The sequence below is a fragment of the Rattus norvegicus genome, chromosome 1, assembly GCF_036323735.1.
Source record: "Rattus norvegicus strain BN/NHsdMcwi chromosome 1, GRCr8, whole genome shotgun sequence".
Taxonomy (NCBI): Eukaryota; Metazoa; Chordata; class Mammalia; order Rodentia; family Muridae; genus Rattus; species Rattus norvegicus.
Window position 1 is genome coordinate 160,112,602 of NC_086019.1, and position 18,556 is coordinate 160,131,157.

General features: G+C 44.1%; 1 protein-coding gene and 1 long non-coding RNA gene across 20 annotated transcripts in view; one reads left to right on the plus strand and one right to left on the minus strand.

Annotated features, from left to right (window-relative positions):
* Tenm4 (teneurin transmembrane protein 4) overlaps positions 1–18,556 on the plus strand; it is a 2,974,939-nt gene that overhangs the window by 2,412,991 nt on the left and 543,392 nt on the right. The gene's annotated exons all lie outside the window — the stretch shown is intronic.
* On the minus strand, positions 8,868–18,122 carry LOC134483756 (uncharacterized). Its single transcript, XR_010060659.1, has 2 exons — positions 16,126–18,122; positions 8,868–13,647 (listed from the first exon to the last, which is right to left on the minus strand). It is a non-coding gene; the product is annotated as an uncharacterized LOC134483756 (long non-coding RNA).

An 18,556-nucleotide genomic window follows, 5' to 3' on the forward strand; every position in this document is an offset into this window, starting at 1 on the left:
CAGATGTGGACCCGGATGTGTTTGCCATCACTAATTCCTTTGAACTGTTTTTCATCAGAATGTTAGGCTCTGTGCTGGGCACAGAGAGTGACAAGTTAATATGGAGTAGGTGGTGCCTCCAGTATATAAGCACCTCCTCCAGTCGTTATTGCTTCATAGAAACTTCTAACACCTGCTTTGGCGTTCATGGTTGTAGTGTTTTTCGATTGATTCACATTGTAAAAGGGAACACCATTGACTAGTATTATTTGACATAGGCAGTAAACCTATAAACAAGAAAGTATCATGGATGTGTGTTTAAGATGTGGACTAATGCCAAGGGCTTTCTGGTCTCAGTGAACTTCCCTCCAGGGGGTTTTTATCTCATGGATGGAAATCGCTAAGAAGTTCTTTGAAATGGACATTTTTAATCTATTCCTCGCAGTAAGGATGGTCCTGTGGAAAATGGAAATCAAGATAGGTTTATGCCCAGGTAGGGATATTTTTTGCATGTGTGTGTGTGTGTGTGTGTGTGTGTGTGTGTGTGTGTGTGTGTGTGTGTGTTTATTTGTTTATTTGCTTTTGGCAGAAAGCAGTGCTTTCCTTTCCTAGAAGTGAAGATAGTTGTGAGCTCTGGGCAAGCCAGTAACAAGAGGAAAAAACCTAACCAATGCCAGGGACAAGACTCTTGTCTCCAAGTGGCTGAGAGTTAGCATATCAGAGAAACTCTGCCAAGGGCTGTGGGGACATTTCCCCTTGTTGTGCAGTGACCCTGCTGAAGGCTGCTGCTTTCTAAAACTCAATGGTTTCTGGACACTAAAGCAAATGCTTAGCTCCTGCCTTTGCAGAACCTTGCCTCAGGCACTGCATGGAGAGCTGTAGGGATTAGAGGCTGGGCTGTTTGTTTATATGGAGGACAACTTCTTGTAGTTGAAGCTCTTGGGCTCTTTCAAAGTCCGAATTTCAAAGGGTGCATGAATAACCTCAGGCCTAACCTGATGTTTCTATTTGAGTGTGCACTGGGGCTGGCTGGTGGTCCTATTTAATTGAGGAGACAAGCTTTGAGGATTACGGTGGTGAGAGAGGGAGGGAGCAAGGAAGGGAAGGAAGGAGGGAGAAGAGAGAGGAGATGAGAGAAAGAAAACGTGTGTGTGTGTGTGTGTGTGTGTGTGTGTGTGTGTGTGTGTACGTGTACGTGTACATACAATGTTTAGAAAGCAATTCTTACAAAGGAATTTCTCTATCTCCAGATTTAAGGTTTTAGCAGGACCCAGATATAGGCTTTAAAAAGATTTAGTTTAATTTTTTATCCATGTGTCTGTATTAGTGTATGCCACAGGCATATAGATGCCAGCCCCTCTTGGATTCCCTGAGGGTTGGTGTAACAGGCGTTTGTGGTCTTCCAGTGTAGGTATTTGGGTCCTCTGGAAGAGCAGTAAGCACTGTTACCATTGAGCCATCCCTCCAGACTCCAGAATGGCTCTTTATAAACAAGCCTTCTGCACTTCTCCAATGACAGTCGGAGGCCAGCTGTCCCCTCATCCTGGCTAGAATTACCCAGATCTCTCTCACCTTCTTCTTCAGAGTCAACTCCAGACTCCTGCTTCTTGTACCGATCTCTCTGCCGCAGGCAGCCTTCTATCCTTCGCCGTGGCCCCTCCCTTCAGGGCCACCGTCTTTCCCTCCACCTGTCCCACTCAGCACTAACAAAGTAGGTGACCACCTGGCCTGACAGACGATAGCTGTCATGCTTTTGGAACCTCATCCCTATGTTTCATGTTGTCCCAGCAAGAATCTTTGGGGTCTTTGTTCAGCAGTTGCTCTGAGCTTGGAATCCAGGGACATCTTTCTTTCTCTGCAGGTCACTTTCAGCTGCAGACAGCCAGCAGGGCAAAACCTTTCCTTGCCAGGTAGGGTTTCCCTTCATCCCACACAGGACAAGGGGAAGGCTTGTTGAAAGGCAGGCTTGGCTCTACACTGCAAGCACTCTGCCAGGTCTCCTGAGTAGAGCCTGTTCCCAGAGCGATTATCTTTCCTGCATGAGAAGCAGGTGTTTGATGACAGGAAGCAAGGCAGGCTTAGCAACAGACTTATCAGGCTCTCTACAAGAATGTCGTTCCTGTAAACAGGTCTGAGTCTGTGTTGTTTTGTTCCTCTCACCTGCTCAGTTGGGCTGGTGCGCTCTAATTTGCAGAGCTCTGCTGCAGAGGTAATCAGTCCTTGCAGTGTAAAGTTCTGTCTGCAGTACTCCAGTTTATCCCCCGCAGTACTCTGAAAGGGGCCAGGTTGGACAGGTTGTGGTCTCCAGAGAAGCCTCTGGCTCCCCGCTGGAAGCCCTGTGGAGTGTGTGTGTGTGTGTGTGTGTGTGTGTGTGTGTGTGTGTGTGTGAGACGTATGTATGTTCCTGTATTCAGTGCCACTTAATCTCTTTGCACAGGCTCTTGCATAGAGGTTTTTGAAAGTGAACCTGGTATATGTTACCTACTCAAGGGGACAGAGATGTGTTGGGATCAGATGAAGATGCCTATTCCTTAGACGGATCTTTCCAAGGAGGAGACAGCGTCCTCTTGCATACTGTGCAGCGCCCACTTCGCCCAAGGCTGTGATCTCTCCTCTTATCTTGCTCACAATGGACAAAGCTGGTGTCTGAATTGACAGGATAGCTGCTGTGTGCCCTATCGGGAAACTCTGAAGTCTTTATTCAGATGGTGGCTCTATTTCTTTCAGCCTCAGTTTCTTCATTTATTTTAAATGAAGGGCGGATTGTAGGGCAGCCTGCTGATAATCCTGAAGGTACACCGGACAGATACGGAATAGCTATAATTAGTTCTTGCCGTGGGAGCAGAGGTAGTGGGGATGCCAGTATTGATAACGCATCATTTTTATAGAGCTTTTTATTCTCCAAGGTTCTTGTACATTTGATTCTCTCAGCACACCCACAAAAGGAACAAGACAAGATGAGGCTCATTGTCCTCACAAAAGAAACAAGATGGGACTCATTGTCCCGACCGGAGGGGGAGGGGCAGGGGGAGGGGAAGGGGAGGGGCAGAGAGAGGGGGAAAGGGAAGGGCAGGGGAAGGGAGGGGAGGAGGAGGGGAGGGGAGGGGAAGGGGAGAAGCAGGGGAGGGGGAGGAGAAGGGGGAGAGAAAGAGAGAGGTGGGCGGGGAGAGGGAGAGAATGGGAGGTTTTTGCTTCTAGGGACTGAAGTAGAGCCAGCAAGGGTCCTTTAGCCATAATGTAGGGGTAGAGAATAGGAAAACAGGGTACCTAGAAGAGCCTAGAGGCCCAGCTTTTCCCAGAGCTCCGACTACTTCTCTTTCCTTCCATCTTCATCGTTTTCTTCCTTCTGGAGGTCTATCCTATTTTTTGAAGCATTCTGCCTGATTCTTGTCAACTGCTTTATCTGTCGGTCTAGCCTCTCATTCCTACAATGATCTCCACATCACAAATGCCTCACACCAGGTAGACTGTTATCTGCCTTCAGATTTTCCAAGACACACAGTCCAGGGCTGGAAGAGCACAGCCACTGAGTGTGAGCTTTGCATACACTCTTGAGTGTTCCTGCTTTCAAGGTGTATTCTGCCTCTGGCCAATCGACATTTATTAATATATACAAAATCCTCTGGTGACATATATAGTATGTGTATGTGTTTTCTATCTTTTTTCAGGATGAGATAAATCAGTTTTAAAAAGTTGGTGAACATGGCCAAAATTGCACAATCTTGTAATAATGCTGGAGTTTGGATTCGGGAATTCAGACTAGAAGTCATAAGCACTCAACTTACATGTAATGAAGCCTGTAGCATATAATACCTTGTCCACATGGGGGTGACCCTGACTAGTGCTGGTTCTTTTAGAAATAAAGCAGCATCCTAACCATTGGCTTTCTGCGGTCTTCTTCCATTGGCTGGAGAGGTTCCTTGAGGTAGCAACCAGAAGCCCCAGCTCCAGTTCAAGCCCCTGCAGGGCATAGGGTCTACAGCAATTGAGGGATACAGGATGGATTGATCAACAGTATAGTAATAAGTTATTGAGTGTGTGTTAACAGTGCAGGGCACTGAGGGCTTTCGTGTGCTGTTTGAGGATGAGATGAGCCCAGGGAACTATGAGGTGAGGTGATTTCATTGTGCAGCCGTCACAGTGCAGACACTTCTAAATGGCACAGGGTTCAGTCACTCTATAAAGCTCTTAATGCTATCAAACATGTAATTGGAATAGATATGTGAGTCTGGTGCTGACATAACATGGCGAATTTACTAAAATCTTTGTAGTAAGTAGAAGTGTGCTCTGAAAGAAGGATGTAGGAAAACATGCTAAATCAATGAACTTAAGCAGCTTGCTATCACTACCAAGTAGTGCTTACTGCAGGCAGCGTGCGTGCTACCCTTTCATACCTCTGGCAGTGCAATAAATTGTTTGCATTAGCATCACTATAGTCCTACGAATAACACACTGAACTCCACCATGGAAATGATGTTACCACAGAGCAATAAGAGTTCTATCAGCTCAGTTAATCTCAGGAGACTGCTATTGCATATGTGGTCTGTTATTGACCAAAACATCCCTGGGTGACATATGACTGTATTACTTTGTTTAATTTCTGCAGCAAGAGCTACAATAGATGCTGTAGTTGTAAAGGCAATGGCTCGAACACCTTGAATCACTTTCCCAGGTTGCGCGACTGAACAGTAACAGACTCGGAGAGGAATCTGGGTTAAAGGACATAAGAGCTGGCATTCGGTGGATGTCTTGCCCTACTGAGATGTACTGGTTTTCTTAAGTAATCTTCCTCCTAGACACAGCTGGTAGCCGTGGCTGCATCTGTGAACTCCTGTGAAACTGTTGCTCGGATCTAGTGCTTGATAAGCAACCTAAAACACTGCTTTCATGTAGCCAGAGCAAAGCTGGAAAAGGCTGAGAGGCCATGTCATGTATGAAAGATTATATCAAGAGCCACTAATAAAAGCAATGTACAGTGGTTGTACCAGAGGGTAGACCTCATTCGTAACATACAGGTAGGACAAGGTAGCATCAAGAGATGCAATCTAAGTTCATGAAGAATAGTGTGGAAATTTGCAGTCATAGGGTGTGTGTGTGTGTGTGTGTGTGTGTGTGTGTGTGTGCGCGCGCGCGTGCATGCTCATGGGTGTTTCCTTCTAGAATCTGGCAGTTTCTCTACAGCCAAGCCATTGGTGGGTGAGGCCGAGGGAAGGGAGGAAGGCAAATCTTGATGCATTGTTCTCAAGGGACCACCTTCCCTTTCCTGTACCTTCCCACCAGACCCCATGGGTCTGTGCTGTGTTTCATCATGTGGAGTTTCATCTTATGCAAGCCAGCGAAATGGTCCTCCAGCCTCACTGCAGCAAGATAATTGACCCCTTGTGACTCTGTCCAAAAGGTAGTAGGAGCGTGTACTCTTGTAAAGTCGAGCAGCAGGGAAACTGCTCTAAGTCAGGAAGGAGGGGTTTGGAGAGGCTCAAGGGGCTACTGGAATGTGAATAGGTTTTCAATGGAATTCATTAAGCTGCCAGGGTTCCCTCATGTGGCATGATTCTGGGCTATGTTCAGAGTCTTAGAGACAGCAATGGCAAAGGTGACTTCTTATATAAGTGCCAGAGCAGGGGTACCTGTTCGGTTAATGGAAAGGTAACCAGAATGGCCATGTGATGACCGATGACCTATAGTACTGCAGAGTGGCCTTTGGATAGAATCAGAGCATTGCTCTCCTGATGGCTGTCCCTGTGCACTGAAGGCAAAGACCAGTCATGCACTGTATCCACGCTCTTCAGAGCATCCTTAGGGGTCAGGAATCCTCTGTGGATCTTCCATAAGAGATAGGCAGAAAATTCTTTTTTTGACACCTAGGCCCCAGCTATGGGTTCTCTTCTCTTCATGTATATGTTATGTTTCTATGAGGCTGAGACACATGTTCAGCTGGGACACTCAAACACCAAAGGCACTGCTATTCTTCAGCCCATACCCATGCTCATGGTCTCTTCTGATTGTCCAATGCCCACATATAACAGTTGGTAACTCCTTTGCATTTGACTTCTGTTTGCGAGCTGTCCTTGTGCAGAGCCAAAGGGACTGCCTCATGCCAGTTGCTCAACATGCCAGTAGGTTCAACAGGACAATGACTGGTCATCAAGCCTTGGCTGCGCATAACTAACTATGTATGTATGCTGACAAGTGCTTGCTCTGCTTGCCAGCATACCAGAATCACTGGGAAGTCACCACTTCACACAGGTACATGGGGCTGGTGGGTTTGTCTGTGGCCCAATCTTCCCATTCAATCAAAAATGCAAGTGTCATTGCAATGGCAGACCCGGGGGCTAGATCTGTCTTTGCTGTCTCTCCAGTGAACAGGTGGCATCACGTTGTATCATGACTCGGAGATTCACCCTGCAAGCGAGTGAGAGCAGCTCTCTCAAGAGAGTGAACTGTGAAGCTTCTCAGACAGAAGCCCTCCTGAGTGTTCCTTATTCTTTCTGTTCTAAAAAGGCAAAAAGTAAAAGGAATGACGGAAGAAATGTTCTGTTGAGGTAAATATGTGCACTGAGGATCAGGGTAGGTTCTGCTCCTTATTTAGACGTTTGACCTTAGGGAAAGGGGTGAATCTCCTGTCTCAATTTTCCAGCCTATAGAACAGGGATGATGATTGAAATGGTTTATAACATGTACAATGTGTGCCCAGCAGAATTTAAACATGTAGATGGAAATCCTTGCTGTGATGGATAGCATGGTTCTCTCTTCTTCCTACAGATGAGGAAACTGAGGCACAGATGACTGGGCAACTTCTCTCAGGTTACATGAGCAAATGGTAGAGGCAGATGCATGGTGGCAGAAGCCATAGTTACTCTGTGTGCTTTCTGGCTCTATGTGGGGCTAGATAGAGACTACAGAGGACATTTCCTGGGTAAAGGACTAGACCTGGGCTCCATATAAGCTGGTTGTCTACTTGTTCTGTGTCTATCAGAAACAAGAAGCATTTCCATTTGCATCTTTTGTGTTCTCAATACTAAGTTCTATATCTATTATCTTCTTTTAACATCACAGCCTTCCTTCTTAGTCCCAATTAAGTCATACAGGTGAGTGAGCGGCAGGCTGATCAGTCTTCCCAGTAGTGAGCTCCCCATTGAGCAAGGAGTCCAAGTAGGAGCAAGATGACCCTTGTCCAGCATGTAGTGGGGACTTAGATATATTGAACTGTTATACTGTCTTCCATCTAAATTATGCTATTCAGTACTTGAAGCAGGATCTGAATACAACCAAGACTCTGGGTTCCATGATAACATAAAGAGAGCCAGTATAAAGAGTCTCCTGAGTTAATGCCCATGTCTTTCAGGACACTCTCCTAAAAGGCATCAGAAGCAAGAAACTCAGAATTCAGCCTAGGCTTTGCAATAAAAGTGCTGTGTGATGTGGGAATTGTTTAACCTATCTGTGCCATTTGTTCAGAGGAGTTCATGATAACCTTGTTTCACTGTGCCTATAAGTTGATGTTGACCACATCATGCTGAGAGTCAGGGAAATGTATTTTAAGGCCCCCAAAGGTATCGTGGACCTATGATGAGCCCCCGAACTAAACTGTGCACAAGAGCTATGTCACAAGTCAAAGGCTAGGAAAAGGACTGTCTGAAATAAGAGGAAAATAGCCAAGTCAACAAAATTTTACCTCTGATGTCAGCAAAGGAGAAGAAAGAATGGTGAACTTATCTTTGAGCCTCCTCGACACCTAGGGAAAAGGAAAGCTGGTGTGTTGTTCTTATTGACTAGCACGGAGTGCCTGTTGAGGAAAAGCAAATACAGATGATAAGCTGTTAGCTAGGCACGGAGACATCGCACTTACGCAGGGATCCAGGACATGATGGATTGAGTGTGGTTACCCTGACTGGGTCTGGGACAGATTCCCTTGTGGAAAGTTGATAGGGATATGTTCCTGAAAGTGAGAATAGGAGCCAGGGCAAGGTGGAGGCAGGGGTGGTGGTTGTGAACTGCAATACAGTCATAGCGGTCCTTCAGTTGTGGGGACGGATGCCTCTTTGGATATCCCCCATTGCATCTTGCGCAGTTTAACTTACTTATTGCCACTGTAGTGACAACTACAGCTGCCTGAAGGTGACCAGTCTTTTACTGAAGGCCACTTCTAGAAAGGAGCTCAACTGAGGAGCCAACAGTAACTGTACCTGCAGCTGGAGAAGGGAGCCTTGTTTCCTTGTACACAGCAGGCAGCTGCCATTCTTGCCTGCCAGCCCTCGGTAGATACCTCTGGTTAACACTATGTCCTTTACTACTGTGTTTCAAATGAAGTCTCAGTACTTTCCCAAATGCAGTGCTCTGGATAAATGCTCTCAATCGCTGGAATCCACTCACAAGGAGGAACTTATTTGTTCCTTTTGCCCTTTCCATCTATAGGGGACATTTATTGATGGTATAATAATAAGTCTTCAGTGTTATGATTGAGCTGGCAAGATCGAATACTTGGCAGACCTTGGACAATTTCCCCGACACGTCTGCTGGAAAATGTGATTTTCTTGTGTTTTTCCTTATTATCCCCTCTGACCACACTGCATTTGAGTGCAGACTTGTTTCCCCTTGCCTGACTCAGTGCCCTTCCCCCGACCCAAATTCATTTCTTTTCCCTTGCCTTTCTGAGTCCACACTCTCTTTCCAACTACAGTTAATCCCTGGTAAGCCTGCCCATGCAATCGGCTCCTGTAGCCTTCCTAACCATGACAGGGTGTCTCCGTGTTTGTGGATGAAAATATTGGAGCGTAGGAAGACTAAGATGTTTTCTGAGATCAAACATCTTGTAAGAGACAAAACCAGACTTTATCTTGGCTCCATGGCTCCCTAAGTCTGTGTTCTTGTGCTCTCCCTTCTGTGAATTGTTTTTAAGTGTGTGTGTGTGTGTGTGTGTGTGTGTGTGTGTGTGTGTGTGTGTGTGTGTGTGTGTTTAGGTATACGTGCATATGTGGAAGCCCTGGTTGATGTCAGATACATCCTTAATTGCTTTCTACCTCAGTTCTGAGACAGAGTCTTTCTGTGCTGGAGCTTAGCAGTTTGGCTAGATTGGCTCCCAAGAGAGTCACAGGAATTCTCCTGTCTCTGGGCTGGGATTGTAGAGGTGCACTACAACACTCAGCCTTTTATGTGAGTGATGTGGGTCTATCCCAGGTTCTCATGCTTACATAGTAAGCACTTACGGCATCTCGCAAGCCCCTGAAATGAGTTCTTAACGACGTCCCTCTTGAGTGTGGCCTGACTTTGGTTGTTATTCCAAAGTGTTGGTTGTTGTTCTATCAAGGCATTGGAAAAGAGTTGTGAGAACTACCCACCTAGCCATCACCACCAAACACACTGGCTATCTCGAGAACCTTCTATTTCTTTCACCAGCACACACTGGCTCTCAAGCTGATCAGAGCAGAGCTCTTTATTCAATTCTATTCATGTTTCATCTGCAAGGGGCCTTTGGGAACCACAAACTTGCTGTTGGAGCCAATGGGCTGGGGCAGACACGTAAGCTAAGTCAGGGCTGGTAATGACACTTGATAAATGGCACTGTTCTTCGTCCAGCTGTCCAGGTGCCACAAGCTTGGCAGAGGCCCTCCAGGGTTGCTTGGGTCTTTGAACTGAATGCCTGCTCTCTGCTACTGACCTTGCCTTTGTGCAAGTTGCTTTTGGTAAAGGTAGAACTTTGGCGCTGAGCTGGAAGCAGACTCCACCAGAACCTATGAGAGAGAAGGGCTTTCCAGAGAGGACTCACTGAGGCCCAGTTCTGTGCTGAGTGTTTAGCTAAGTTCTTAGGGACGTAGGCATAAAACCAGTGTCCCATAGTTCAAATTATAAGCACGGCTCCTCAGCCCCCCGACACTGTGTGTTTTCCCTCCTATTTGGGGACTGTGGCCTTGGTCCTTGAGACAGTAACTTCTCTGTATAAAAATGGAATTTGAAATCAATGTGAGAGAACAAAGAGCCCGATTCAAGTCTTCACTCCTTTCTCTGCTACAGATTTTCTGTGCAATCAAGAATAAGTTACCTGACCTCTCTGGTCTTCAAGGTTACCTTGGTGTCTGAATATACTGGACCTACTGTATTGCTCAGGCTCCAAATCCTGTAGGAGCAACAGTATAGTCCTGGCATTCTGGGAATGTCCAATGCTCGGGTTTCCTGCCATGGTCTAACTTTCCTTAGAGAACTATAAAAGCATTTTAATCACCCCAGACTGTCACTAACAGATGGATAAGCAATTCTATACAAGTCTATCTTGGTGAGTTAATGGGTTTATTGGAGTTATTCATGGAAGTGTGAGGGCTTTCTAATATAAGCATGGGCGACTCACGGGCCAAATAGACTAACTCCAGCTCAACTCCTTTCACCTTCTGTATTCTCTAGCATCCCCTCATCCCATCCCAGCCCTCACTGAGCTGTAATTCTCATCACCATTACCATGGGCCTGGCAATGTCTGGGGTCTTCTGCTCATTTCTTTGTCATATCCATACCCAAGTTCTTCTGTAGGTCACCCTAGGCGCTCTGCTGTGTGATGACTGATGGTCATGACCCACCAAGAGGAAATAGTTTGTTTAAAGCACCTGCCGCCACTCATGAATTAGTGACATTAGTGAGGATGTAGTTACTAGGCAATGACAATCTACAGGCCAGGACTGTTTCCTGGAAGGTGCCATTAAATGTCCATCAGATGGTCTAAGACGTATGAGTCCTAAGGATTCGGACATGATACTCGCTGGGCACTAAGGGAAAGAAAGGCATAGTCAAGTTATCTTACCACCTTGACTTGGGGAAATCTGTTCCTTGTGTGAGTAGTCACTTTCCCCATCATCTCCCTTCCTAGTGCTTGAGGCTGGGATTCCTGAGGAGAGGCAGCTAAAGCTGAGTAGGATAGATTCCATCCCTTGTGGTGGCTGCATGAAACCTAATGCTCGAGGTCTGTTAAGACTAGCTTGTCATTTCCAACGTGGGTTGTCATCTTTCTCTTGCTTCCTTTCTCTGGGAAGTGCATGAGATGACACAGGTGGAGGCCAACCATACCACAGAGCAAGCATGGGGTGGAGGTGGGGATTTGAATTTCTTAGTCTGTGTCCTTCCCCAATAGGTCCCAACATGAGTGCCGAAACGTGTTTCCTCTGTGCACTGAGCTCTCCACCAAGCTCTTATGTGAATAGCATTATTGTTACTCTTTCCCAATGATCTCCGTGGAGCACGTTCTATGTCTGTCTTCCACTTTCACTCCTACCATATTTAAGAACAAGACCTCATCTCTATAGATCCGTATCCCCAGGAGGTAGTTGATGCGCTAGAACTGAGTGAATAAATGAAGAAAAACAAGCATCCTGAGAACCAGCCACACGCTGCTGTTGGGCATGAAAGGCTTCCTGTGATCCTCATAGTGGCTCTAGAGGGCTGGTGTTACCCTGCATCTGAGAAAAGGGTACTGGAGCCCAGAGAGGCGTAGACACCGACCAATAGCACATGGTCATCAACTAGCAGCATGAGTGATTAAAACTCCAGCTCTCCTAACTCCAAACCTGGGCCCTTTTTCTACACCAAGCCTCCCTCCCTGTGTCCTTCCTTTTCGTATTATTGTTCCACAAACAACAATAATGGGACAGAAATAAAATCGCCGTCCATCTTAGCACCCTCAGCAAGTCAGCTGTTCCCATTCTCTCCACATTCCCTACAGTCTCTTTCTTGCATGTTTTTTTATAATAGCATTATTGAGATATAATTCCCATGCCATAAAATCCACCCTTTTAAAGCATACAATTCCCTGGTTTTTTACAATACTCACGGAGTTGTGCAACCATCATCACTATCTAATTTTAGAACATTTCATCACCCCCAAAGAAACCCTCGTTAGCAGTCACTCACCGTCCCCTGCATCCCCCATCCCTGACAACCACTAATCTACTTTCTCTCTCTATGGACCTGACTATTCTGAAGATTTTGTATAAATGGAATCATACAAGATTCTGCCTTTCCGTCTGATTTCTTTCATTTAGCATAATGTTTTCAGTTTCTATCTGGGTTGTAGTATAAATTAGTTTCACTACACACACACACACACACACACACACACACACACACACACACACACACTCACACATACACACACTCTGATGTTCTTTACCCATTTATCACTTGATAAACACTTAAGTTACTTACACATTTTGACTGTTATGTGCAATTTTGTGGATATATATATTTTCAGTTCTATGCATATATTTGGAGAATGATATTATTAGGTTTTACATTCTTTGGATATATCCTTAAAGCCATATTGCTGGCTATTACATTCTTTAGGTTTATTCTGAGTGTGATATTACCGGATCCTAGATCTTTGAGTAGATCCTGAGTGTGATATATTTCAGTCCAACCTTTTTGGGTATATCCTGGAGATGATATTGATGAACGCTACATTCTTTAGGATATATTCTGGGGGTTCTTTTGCTAGGTCCTACATTGTCTCTGGTTTATCCAGAGGGCGATCCTGCTAGGTTCTACATTCTTTGGTTATTCCCTGTGGTTGATTCTGGGGAGTCCTACATTATTTTAGTCTATTCTGAGTGTGATATTGTTAGGTCTTACATTCTTTGAGTGATATCTTAAGTTCCACATTCTTTAGGCATATCCTGAGAATGCTTTTGCTAGGTCCTACATTCTTCAGGTATATCCTTGGCATGATAATTGCTAGGTACTACAATATGGTAATTCCATGGTTAATATTTTCAAGAACTGGCAACCAGTTTTCAAGAGCAGCTATTCCATTTATAAACCCTCTAGATATGCATGAAGTTCCTAACTTTTTAATATCCTTTCTAATCAACGCTTTTTATTATAGATCTTTTTTAGACATTCTGAGGATTTTAATGGTCTATCTTGTGGTTGATTTGGATTTTGTAATGACTAATAGTGTCATCTTTATGTGTGACTATTGGCAATAAAAAAAACTCCCTTGAAGAAATGTTTATTCTGGTTCTTTGCCCATTTGTTAATGGGCTTGTCTGTCTTTTTTATTGTTGTAAGATTTCATATATTCTTCATTTAAGCCATTTGTCCACGATTTGAGAGAATGTTCTCTCCTTCTATGAGCTGTCATTTCCCTTTCCTTTCATGAGAATATGCTCTGAAAGGCAAGTTTTTACATTTTTGATGAAGTCCAATTTAGATCCCATTTCTCTTTTGTTGCCTGTGATTTTTGTGTCACATCAAAGAAGCGACCGCTTATCCGGAATCATGCAGCTCTAGTCCTTTGTTTTCCTCTAATACTCTCAGCTCTTACATCTAGGCCTGTGATCCACTGAGTTAAGCTTTGTATCTTGAATGATGTCTGAGCCCAACTTCACTCATTTGCATGAAGATATCCAATTATCTCTGAAACATTGATTGGAAAGACTTTCCTTCCATTCATTTGTCCTGCTACTTCTGTCTGAAATCAATTGAGCATGAATGCGAAACTTTGCTCCTGATCTCTCCATTTTATCCCACTCATCTCTATCCTTGCAGTGACCCCTGACTTCATTACTGTCCCTGTATAGCAGTTTTAAAGTTGAGAGATGTAGGTACCGCAACTTGTTCTTCTTTCCCAAGATTAAATCTCTTGTATCTCATGCATTTACACATATATTCTAGGATATATTTGTCAGTTTCTAAAAATAAAACAAAATAAAAAATTTTAATTCTGATATAAAATTATTCAACTTATGAACATAAAGTATCAACCCAAATAACGAAGACTTTAATTTTTTTCTCTGTGATTTTTTAAAAAAAATTTTCAATATGCAGGCTTTGTATTTATTTTCTTAAATGTGTCCTTACTGTATTACCTTTGGATAATATTACAAATAAAGTTGTTCTCTTGATTGCATTTTTGGATTGATCACAGAGTATTTCTTTCTATACTCTATAGATTGATTTTTATATCTTGATCCTACAGATTTGTTTGATCAACTTGTTTTGTTTATTAGTTCTCTCTCTCTCTCTCTCTCTCTCTCTCTCTCTCTCTCTCTGGGTGTGTGTGTGTGTGTGTGTGTGTGTGTGTAAGAGAGAGACAGAGAGACAGAAAGACAGAGACAGAGAGATCCTTACTATTTTCAATACTCACAACATCTTGTCATCTATGAATAGAGGCCATTTCTCCTTTTCTGCCCACCTGAATGTGTTTGTTTATTTTTCTTGATTAATTTATCTTATAGCTTCTACTCTGGTGTTTAAGAGAAGTATTAAGAGTAGATCATTTCTACTGTTTCTAATCTTAAGGGGAACTTTCCATTTTTCACCTGGAGTATGATGTTAGCTGTGAGTGCTTCATAGATGGTCTGAATCAAGGGGAGGGTTACTATTGTTCATGGCCTACTGAGTGTCCTTTGTCATGAAAAATATTGTCAAATGTTTTTCCCATGCCTATTGACCCAAGTTTGGGGTCTTGTCCTTTATTTTGTTAATGCAGTATATAAACATTGATTGTGTTTTGCATGAGAAACCATTCTGACATCCCTAGGGAAGTACAACTTGGTCAAGATGCATAATCCATTCTATACGTTTTATGCCAAGTCAATAGTATTTTATTGAGAATTTTTGTATCTGAATTATGGAGTGTATTGACTTGTAATTATCTCCCTTTGTGTTGTCTGTCTGCATTGGCATCAGAATCATAAAATGACTCGGAAAGGGTTCTTCCTTCCTCTACTTCCTGTAAGAATTTACGAAGTATCTGGACACACCTGCTTCTTTCTTGGAAACTTTAAAAAGTTGGGCTGAGCCTAAAGGTAACGGCTCACAGTTACATCTTTTCATATGCTTGTGTCGGGGCAAAAACAGAAGTCAATGAAGACAAAAACCTGATGTTGAATTGAATCTTGAACGCTTCTCCATGAGCAGAACTGTAAATCTCTTGCCGTTATGCCAGGCCCTTAACTGTAGACCGGGCTGGGTAGAACAGATGGGATTCCTGCTTTGAAAGAATAAATAACTACAACTATTTCAGTGCAGATGTCTGAAAAGCTTCTCTGCTGAAGCAGACGTTTCCCCATCACAGAGAGGAGACTGGCCTCTCCAATACATGTGGAATAGACAATGCCTGCACTGTTACCTTCCCTGGAATCCATCTGGGTCATCCATGAAATCAAAACATCCTATTAATAGCTTAGTGATTAGCGGTTGACCAAAGGCCCCCGGTTGCTTTTTTGTTACTGTTTAACATGTGAAATTAAGAAAGGAATATTCTTGTCTTAAATGACCTGTTGCAGCAAACAGGCATCTAAGAATTATAGTCATAAGTGCGGCAATTTCACTATAATACAGGTCATTATATCAATCCCAAACATTTGTAACACAGAGGCTTGGAAATGCGGCCTTTTGCTTACTCATTCAATCAGTCTTTTCATTAGTCAATGCAGCAATTACTTATCAAGCGCCTTTCCTGGGCCAGCCCCTCTACCAGAGTGTGTCTATTTGGGTTCCTGTCCCAGAGGAGCAGCTGGTCTGAAGTGGTGAGGGATAGCACTTTATATAAACAATAGTTCTCAGGCAGGGACAAAGCTGCAACCCAGCCATAGAGAGAGACCATAGAAATATAAGCACAGAGCCTTCGGGATTGAACAGTGTCAGGAGAAACATGTTCTACATGCAGTCCTGAAGGATACATAGTTTTCTCAGTCACCCTATGGTACATAGCTGAGGTCTAAGCAGAACAAGGCGTATAAGATCAGAGTCTGCCTTAGAATTCAAAATCATTCTCAAGGACTCAAAGGAGGAGCTAGAACGGGATTTGAAGAAACCCAAGAGGCAAATCCTAGAGGGCCTGTTTGTTTTTCTTTTTATCCTGATACATCCAAAATTTTAAGGATTTGGGAATTTTTTTGTACAAACAGCAGGCAGTTCAACAATGCCCGAGGGTCAACAATAAAATAAGATGTCACAAAAATTAGGTTCAGATGTTGAAGACATTTCCTTTGGATGCGGGTTTCCTGGAGCCTCACCATAGAGTTCTACCTCCATAGGCCTTTTCTTATCTGTTGCGACTTAAACTAAGCCGTCTCATATAACTCGGATATTAGACTAAAAAAGACATTCGAATCTGACCCTGACTCTTACTCAAGCTGGGTCTGCACCCCAGCTTTTCTTACCTGTAGAACAGGGTCGCTGATCCCACTTCCCCAGTCGTTGGGACAGTGAAATGAAAAGGGGGTCTCACAAGCTGGGTCTGGTGGCACACACCTGTAATCCCAACACTAGGAACATAGATTCGGGAAGATCAAGAGTTCAAGATCATCCTCAATTCCAATAGTGACCTCTAAACCAATGTGGGCTTCATTGTAACCTTGTCTTACAAACAAAAAAAATGAGAAAAAAAAGGATAGGAAGATACAAAGAAAAGGACCTCCAAAGGTTTAGGAATCTCTATTGGGACGTGTCCCTGCCTGTTACAGATGTGTGAGTACCAGTGTTGAGAACTGTACTGACCACCTCCACACGCCCACTTCCAGTTGGATCCTGGAAAATTCATCTAATTCTGAGCCCTAGCTTCTTCCTCCACAGAACAGAAATGAGTGTGACCGGCTCCCTCTTGATGTTGCCAAGAAGCATCACTGTGAAGATCACTGTGACATCAGTCATGTTGGGTGTCACATTGCTTTCTGACTGACTGTGAGCACAGAGGTCTTTTATCCCACCACACAGTGTCTAAGTCCAGGGCTGCACTTGTATCTCTCAGAGTTCAACATGGGGATTGACACATAAAGACAGTCAAATGTTTCTGTGGTTACGTTTATTCCCAGCCTCCCGCCTGTTATTCATTTCAGGATTTTTGCTTAATTGTAAAAATAATTGACTGTCCTTTCAGAAGTCTAAACAAATCAAGCAGGAGAAAAGAGTCTAAATCATCTCATTTTATGCATTTATTTTGCTGAATGGGCCAACTTGGTGTTAATCCATGGGCTACCGTGAGGAAGCAGACAAGACCCTTCAGCTCCTGCTTTACTAACCCAACCTGGCTGCCCCAGTTTCCCAAGCCAAATGGCTGGACAGTGACATCTATGCATTCGGGCATTAGGCATTGTAACCTGGGAGGGATGTGTTTTTAATAAAGCTTCCTATTCCTGGCCCCACCAAGTGAAGAACCTTTAAAAGGTAGAGTGAGACAGAGGCTGTAAAATCCACAGATGAGGGGGACAAGGGTGCAGGAAGGTGAGAGTCACAACTTGGCACATGCAGGGGGTTGAGGGGGAGGGCATATGTTTTGCAGAAACCTTAAGGGATAAATTTAGTGCAGCGTATGCCCTTAGCTTCCTTTTCTCCCCACCACCTGGTTCCCATGCTTGACATCTACTGATTCTCTTTCCACCCAAAGGCAAAAGGTCAGGCTAAGGGATCCTCAGGTCCAGAGACAGGCTCTAGAGTTACAGCCCCTCCCCACAGGGATTGCCCACTCCCAGCCTGGCTCTGGGATAAATGAACTCTGACTTTCCTCTGGAGCTGCTAACTGAGGGGAGACAACCAGGGAAGGTTGAAGGAGGGCCTTTAGGGGGTCCCTTGAAGGCTGTGCTCAACTATGCCTTTGAGAAGAAAGAAAGGAAGTTCCTGAAGAGAAATATCCTAGCTGGCTAAACACTGGAGACTGGCAGGTTTTCAAATAATAGAACTATCAAGGGGTCAGCAGGTTTCATGTCTACTGAGGGCTACTCTTTGCCTCCAGGATGGTGTCTTTTGGCTCTGTCCTTCAGAGGGGATGACCCCATGTCCTCACATGGCAGGAGAAGGGATATTAAGAGTATAACTGGATCCCTGTTTTTATAAAACATTAATCTACTCATGGGGACAGTTCCCTCATGTCCTACTCACCTTCTAAACTTTCCAATTCGTAAGACTGTGGCATTGGGGAATTAACTTTCAATATTAATTCTGAAGGTCACAACCTCCAAACACCTTGAAGAGTACACTTGGGGTACATCTTGAAGGGTGAGAAAGAGCTCAACAGTCAAAGAAGAAAGCAAAAAACATCAGAGAGAGAGAGAGAGACAGACAGATAGACAGACAGAGAGAGACAGAGAGAGAAAGAGACAGAGACAGAGACAGAGAGACTGGAATTAATCTGCAGCATTCAAAATTAAAGAACAAAAATAAAAAGATATGCCATCATGAGCTCCTGTCTGTCTGTCTGTCTGTCTGTCTGTCTGTCTGTCTGTCTTCATGAGGGCTCTGAGGCAAGCTAACTGGAACAGGACAGTGAGTGAGAGACACTGGGAAGCTGTAGATGTGAGAATGACACAAGGGTCTGGACTGATTCAGTAGGCCTTGTAGATCTTGTTACAAGGGACATTTACCCAATCTTTCTGAGAGGTGAGGAGACCAGATCCCAGATGAAAAGACTTAATAAGGTCCACCTGAAATACACCTTAATTTATTCATTGAATAATCATCTGCAGAACCATGACCAGGTGTGCCTACCTTGCTCCATATGGAAGAAGGAGGTTGTACTTGACCCCAAGCAGCTAAGTCTCTATTGTCCTTCGTTCTTGACTCCTATTTAACATCTTCCTATCTGGTATCCTCTCAGAA